The following is a 7136-nucleotide window of genomic DNA, read 5'->3' on the forward strand; positions in this document are numbered from 1 at the left end:
GAATAAAGGTTATGAGGATCAGAATAAGGATCATGGGGGTCATATGGGGGTTGGCGAGCGGAGCGAACAGGGGGCGTACTCCCCTAGTTCATGGAGAAAAATCTATTAACTTTTTCCTATCAAATATCTCATAGAATCAGCGCAAAAAACAAATAGAATTTTAACGAGAATTCCAATAGAATTTTCTAGCGAATTCGCTAAGTTTTTCTATTGAATTTTTTCATACGTCAAACTCCTCATTTACCGCATGCAATGGGTAAAGTTCGCAAGGCGTCGATCAAATTGCGATGCATAAACCTTCGTATTGACCCAAAATTTATTGTACACGTGAATTTTGATTTACTCATTGTATGTACTGAACAAGGACTTCAGAACCGCGAGACCTCTCTAAAGAAGTGAAGTTTTCTTGCAACTATTGCAAAAGAAATGGTGTGATACACTAGCACATAGAAAAATGGAAATTGACGCACTTGTAACCAAATCTACTATCCGCAAATTAAGAACGACAGTTCAAGAATTGCACTATTTGTACTGTGGAGAGGAATCACGTGACTCTTATGAATATCATTTCAACTTTTATTATTTGGTATATTGAAGAAAAACATGTTCCACGGCATTATAGCTGTGAGAGAATAATTGGCGAAGCTGGAGAGTAATAATTTAAATTTCCTCAGCCTTTTCTAAATAGTCTTCGGGTCATCAAACCCGTTTGTTATTCAACGAAAAAAATATATATAAGTTTAAAATACACCTTATACAATTTTTTCGCCGTGCTGCAGCTTGAAAAATGTTCTGATGGAATCATCGACTCACCCGTTGTTAGAAAATATCACCCGGCAGATACGTTAGTTACAATATTATTGAATACTTGCATCTTCCGGTGAACGTACGGAGATCATACATATACATTTTCGTCTGATTCGGAATGTCAAAGGCCACGACGCCTCAGCGCGTAACTTGAATTCATCTTGGTGTTCTTCCTTTCTGTCTCAAGCGTCCACTGAAAAGTCCCGTCATCCCTTCTTATATATACGGAGACACTAGAGTCACGTTTGTCACAATTTTTCTAATTTGAATAACTATAATCGAATAATGGATGTATTGAAAATAGTGAAGATAGAAAGAAGGAACAGGCCAAATCGAAGAGAGAAGATCCGTGCCACTCGGTCATTGGTGAATGTACCGGTGTACCTTACCGTTCCGTTCCGTACATCGCCATCGTCCAGGTAGATATCCTTACTACCCTACCAACTATCACCCACATGATAGGCTAAAGCAATATCGCCATTAGCTGTTATATTACGCGTGCACTGCAGAAGACCTTGTTTCCTGTACAAATTAACGTATACCGTGGCGGCATCTGTTTTCGAATGGGACCCAAATACGCGAATTTGGAGCAGAGTTGTGGCATAATTTCGATGGAAGAAATATTCAAAGCCATCGAAGTTCATTTTTATTGCTTTTCTCTGGAAGTGCAGTTATTTCTGCATGAATTGCAATATTCATTTACCTTACACAGATAAATTCCTAAAATTAGATTTTTTCGGGGTGCTCGATAGATTGATCTGTTTATGGAGCCTTACGGTGTGCACAGACGATTGGATTCAATCACACTTCATAAGGATCTGGAGACAAAATGTAAGCAAACAAATGATTTTAATCAATTTCTATGAGTTGAGGGATAATTTTTGAATTGATACAGATTGAAACAAAACCAAAAACAAACAAAAATTTATAAGAAATACAGCATTCGAGATTTGGGTTTATAGAATACGGGGTCGGAGAATTTCACGAATGTATTCTTTCTAACCTTATAATTGATTTTGTACCGATCCAGAGCAAACGTGAGTTAAAAATTCAACAACAGGGAGCTGTTAGATGAGCTCATACAATCAAAAAAGAGAAGGATTTGGAGGAGAAATTTAGAAGTAAGGAATTGAGTCACGCTAAGGGGAGGAAACAGTTGGAGAGAAAGGGGGGAAGAGGAAAGAGTTGGGGAGAGCTCATTCACTACTCTTTAAGCAGGTTTTTACTGTTAAGATAACAATAAAATTGCTCTAGATATGTTTTTCATAAATGATTTCGTAAATTTTCTTCGCCCAAACTCCTTTTAAGTCGCTTTATTCGAAAACTGCGCCCACGTTATTCGACAACTAGGGTGGGTCAATTTTGAACATTCGAAATCTGGGTTCAGAGCACTATGTTTTATGTTTGCAAATATTCATCTAATAACTAACTTTTTCAATCAAAATCAAGTGTTGTTTTGTTGAAAAAACATCCGAATTGACTTCTTAAAGTTAATATTTCACATTTGACGGGAAAAATCACAGATAATCCGATATTGATGTGCGGGTATCGCTTAACCATTCGAAAACTGGTGCCACGACGGTATCTCAAAATGTTAGTGTTAATGTGTATGTATCTGTGGTGAAAAGCCACGTACATAGTTGGGTCGTTTGCATATTACTACCTGCATTCTTATTAGAGTGGAAGTCCCTCTAACATCTTCCGTATATACCACTTGATAGTTGTCTACACCGCTGAACGTTGATTGCTTCTTGGTTTTTAGTTTCTATATTATAGGGTACCGTTTTCTCAGGGAGGGTGACTTCTCTTGCATATCAAACTTTTTTAATAACACTATGCAATTGCTTTCCATACGAAGAAAAAAAATGATGTCGATGCTTATAATTATTCGCAGCGTTGAATCATCAACGGCATTATACTCTTCGTCACAATTATTTCCACACAGGTGAGGAAGACGGAAGAAATGGATATACTGGCGACGATGAAAAGTATGAAATATATGAAACAGTGATTCAGAAGGGATAATGGACCAGACAGATCGGGTGCTTCCACTGACGATACGCGATAAAAACGGGCTCCTATCTCCCACAGGCACTCTCCCTGGCTCATTCGAACACTTGCCCGTATAATATCCACATGGGATAGAGTCGTGGGAATCGATCGGATTGCATCCGGCAATTAATTTTTCCGCTACGCCCTGATTAGGATGCAGAACAGTTTAGTCGAGTTTCGGTGGCCCTTCCTTTTCCGTTTCAATTCAATTCGTCATATATATTATTATTTCCGATTTATGAGGAAATTGTTTAGTTTCTCTGTTGACTTGAGACTTATGTGAAAAGTCCGGGGATGATGCCAATGGCATTTATTCTCTCATACAGCTCCCTTGATGCTAGTTACACAAAGTACCATTACATATTGTGGAAGAGAAGGAGAAAAATATGAGAGAGAAAGAGAATGGAATGAGGAGAGGCGATATACTGGAGTTAGAAAGAGGCAAAACGAGGATGATCATATCATGGGGACGTAAACTTTGCTCAGCATCTACGCTTCACCGGAGGGCAAGTGAAAGTCACTCTAAACGACGTGCATATACCGCCAGCAAGTATGCACACGGAGAAGAGAAGAGGCCTCTTACTTCTCTACCCTGGGTCGTCTCACTGTATGCAACGTAATGTTGGCTACGTGTATGGACAGCATCTTATACGTGATGATGATGATAATAGTATCGTCTAGATATACAACTGAAGGCATCGTACACGCAAATAACGCATTTCAATATGTTTCATGGGAAATATGAAAGGTGAAATTGTTGAAAATTACGGTTCATTACAATGTCTGTCGTCAACTCTGCCACGAAAAAATAAACGGTGTACTTTGTCGTCGACCCATTGAATTGAATGGACTTGTACTTGACGGAATTAATAGAATTAATTTATCTTTAAGTTTCACAACACGAGGTGAATTGAGTCACGCGATGGGTGAACGGTAGTGTTACACTTGGAGTTATATATCTTGATTTAACATCAGCCCATCGTCATTAAGTGACGCCATCCAACCCGTAATGATGTAATTTATGCATATAAAGGGAGATCTCGAGAAACACGTCCTGTTGTTCTTTCTTTTTTTTCTCGTACTCATTAACCTTTCCCAAAAAAACGGCATAATTTTTATCCCAGGTTTTCGCGATATACTGCATAATGTAATCCATGCGGTTTTACCCGTGAGAAAAGACCCCGGCGGAATGGATCCATGTGAAGATTGAGCAGTTTGTGTTCGTAAGAGAGCAGAAGTACCAGAATACAGCGTTTAAGGATATTCAAGTAGGAGGCTTAAGTGGCCCACTTTTTCCGATGTTTCCAATATTGAGAAAATTATGGCCGTAAGCATAATCTTTGGAATTTTTCATTAGTGAATATTTTAATATTTATTTTCGTTGGGGACGGGGGGGGGGGGTTTAAGGGGACGCCGCATTTCGAGAAAAAATCGAAAATTTCCACCTTCCTGTAATTTTTCGAGATTTATGCTGTCATTTAGTTTCATAGTCATCGTCATTTAGCCGTCGGCATCATGTTAGACTGTGAAATAGTCGATAAATCGCTTTGAAGTATTGGTAAGAACAATTTTGAAGTAGAATTTTAGGAGGCCATGGAACCTATCCAAAAGTAACATCACGGTTTCCAATTCAGTAGCGAAGAGATTAAACGGCTCAAATAAAAAAATTCATTTTTTAGGAGGGCTGAAAAACTTGTAGTGGGAGGCAATTTTAATTGAAATCTAATTTTCAATTAAAAAAATCTACTTAGAACGTTTACCTCATCACCACTGAATTATTTTCGAAACATTTCTTTTCCAAAATTAAGAGTCTTCAGTTTGTCATCATATTATTGATCACACCTTGAAATGCTGAGATCCCAGAAAAAACGAATATTTGTTTCGATTACATTTTACGGGTTTCTATCGCTTCTTGAGTTGCAATTTTTTACGGGTGGAGCCTAGGCGTCTGCCGTCTACCATTTTTTTTCTTTTCGGAAAATTTCTAGACTTGAATCAAAGAAGTTCCATGCCAACCACTAGGTTTGCAAATTTCTTTACTTTCTTGACTTTCCGAAATATTTACGTTTTTAATAAGTTTCAACCAATCGCGCGATAAGGGAATCCCCCCCCCCATATATTTTTAAATTTCATTTTAAAAAAGTGAAAAAATTAATTTGTTCCCTGTGTACAGATAATTTTGATAATTCAGTGGTCAGAAAAGAGGAAATAAAAAAGACGCAGTCGTCAGATAAATGAAGCAAACGATTTTATTAGGTGAAAATTTTTGAAATTGGCACCTGAACTCAACTCATTTTTGAAAGTTGCTGAAAATATTTTCCTTTCCAATAATCATGGAAAATTAATATTTTTCTCATTATTTCCTAGCCATAGAAATTCCATCTTTGAAGACCACTCCATAACATCCGGGCAGACCTTCATTTCCCCATTGGGTCTACAATAACGTGGCGGCGTCATGCTGCCGCGTCACTTGTTATTCACTTCGTAAGGCTCATCTAGTTGATTCGCGGGGATGGCACACAATGCAGTTGGCATTAAAATTCCAATAGCCAAAAAACAAATATGGCCAAGCTAAAACGTTAGATGCGTAAACTCATTGTGGGAATGGAAAAAAGAAGACATTTGTTTTCAATTATATCATCATTATTAATCGCTCACTTGCTCATCTCTCCCAATCTCATCTATATTGACAATTGTTTATCTATTTACACAATGTAATAATATTAATAATACAATAAATTGATGATAATGAAAATTGATAATTAATTCTTAAATTATAATATAATTATCTTAAAATCTAGTACCATCTTATCAAGCCGCGATAATACAGTTATAATATTATCATTCGAATTGGACAATTATTTCAAATATACAGATTTCTTATTTTCATTCTATAATTGTAAGATTACAGTGATTTAAGGGTATTCTTCCAAATTTATACAAATAATTACTTCCGTGGTTCGAAAAAAGTCTTCATATACACAATTGTTTTCAGTTACACGATTCAATTAATTACAATTTCTCAGTGAAGTGTAACGATTAGAAATATTAACGGGGAGCGCAATCGAAATTATTCAAATGTAAGTATAAGTTGCTTTAAACTTGCTAGTACGTATCACGGTGATTGTAGAAATATTAAGTCAGATAAAATAAAAAATTCCCACGGTTTTTTTACATTATTTTATCGCGAATAGCATATATTTAATGAGAAACACTTAAAAATTGTGTAATGTCTAAGTACAAAAAATTTGGAATTGACACTTGTTCATTGAAATTGTGATATTTGCATTACAGCAAACGTGCTGCTTCTAAGTTTTTCACTTTATTCTTAATCAGAGGGTGAAGGTACATGAAGGAAGGTCGGAATACTTTCCTCAAGGAGTGAGGGAATCAGAAATTTATGAGAACTTTGTTTTAATGCGACGTCTTTGTCACAATGCTCCATAGAAATTCATTCGAAAAAAAGCGAGAAAAAATGAGTCGAAGAACTGAGATAACTTTGTACTACCCCTCTGATATTTTTTCCCCTTTCTTTCTCCAATATTTCATTCTCTGACAAAAAAGTGATATTTAAATTCTTCCCAAGCTCATGGATCGTCACACAGGTCTATAAAAAAAAATTTCGTCATGATTGATAATTTTATTTTATTTCTCATTTTTTAATGTCACTTTTACGGCATTATCACTCAATGCTGTACGCTTGTAAATAAATCAGTTCCACAAAATAAATAATCATACATTAAATCGCGCGATAACAAATACATAATTATCCACAATATTTTTCATCCAATCAATGTATAATGTCGCTCTTATTTCTTGTAACTATCAGATTTTTCAAAGTGGAATTATGATGTTGTGTACCTTGATGATTTACACAGTATTCTAAGTCAAAAATAGCCATAGAAGAATGAACAGAACGTCACATAAGAAACAAAAAGTAAACAAAATATAAGAAAACTCTATGAAATTTGTAATCTCATCAAGAATGACGTTCTCACCATCATAGATTCCACCAGAAACGTACAAATGCCCGTGAGTCACGTAGTTTGCGCGCGGTCTTGGAATAATTTCTATTTCAAGTTTCTCACAACTCCTTCAGATTCTGTTGATCATTCAATTGCATGCTTCGATTGAATAAATATAATTTTGTTTTATATTTATGAATTTTCCTCGGTTCAGCTTTCGCAAACGAACGGCGAGGTCTTTAGAAGAGAGTCACTGTGGTATCCCCTCTTTTAGTGTCATGCAAAGGACAACACTGAAGGAGGGGGGGGGGG

Source organism: Diachasma alloeum, unplaced genomic scaffold (assembly GCF_001412515.2).
Source record: "Diachasma alloeum isolate Michigan unplaced genomic scaffold, Dall2.0 Dall_scaffold_00398, whole genome shotgun sequence".
NCBI classification, from domain to species: Eukaryota; Metazoa; Arthropoda; class Insecta; order Hymenoptera; family Braconidae; genus Diachasma; species Diachasma alloeum.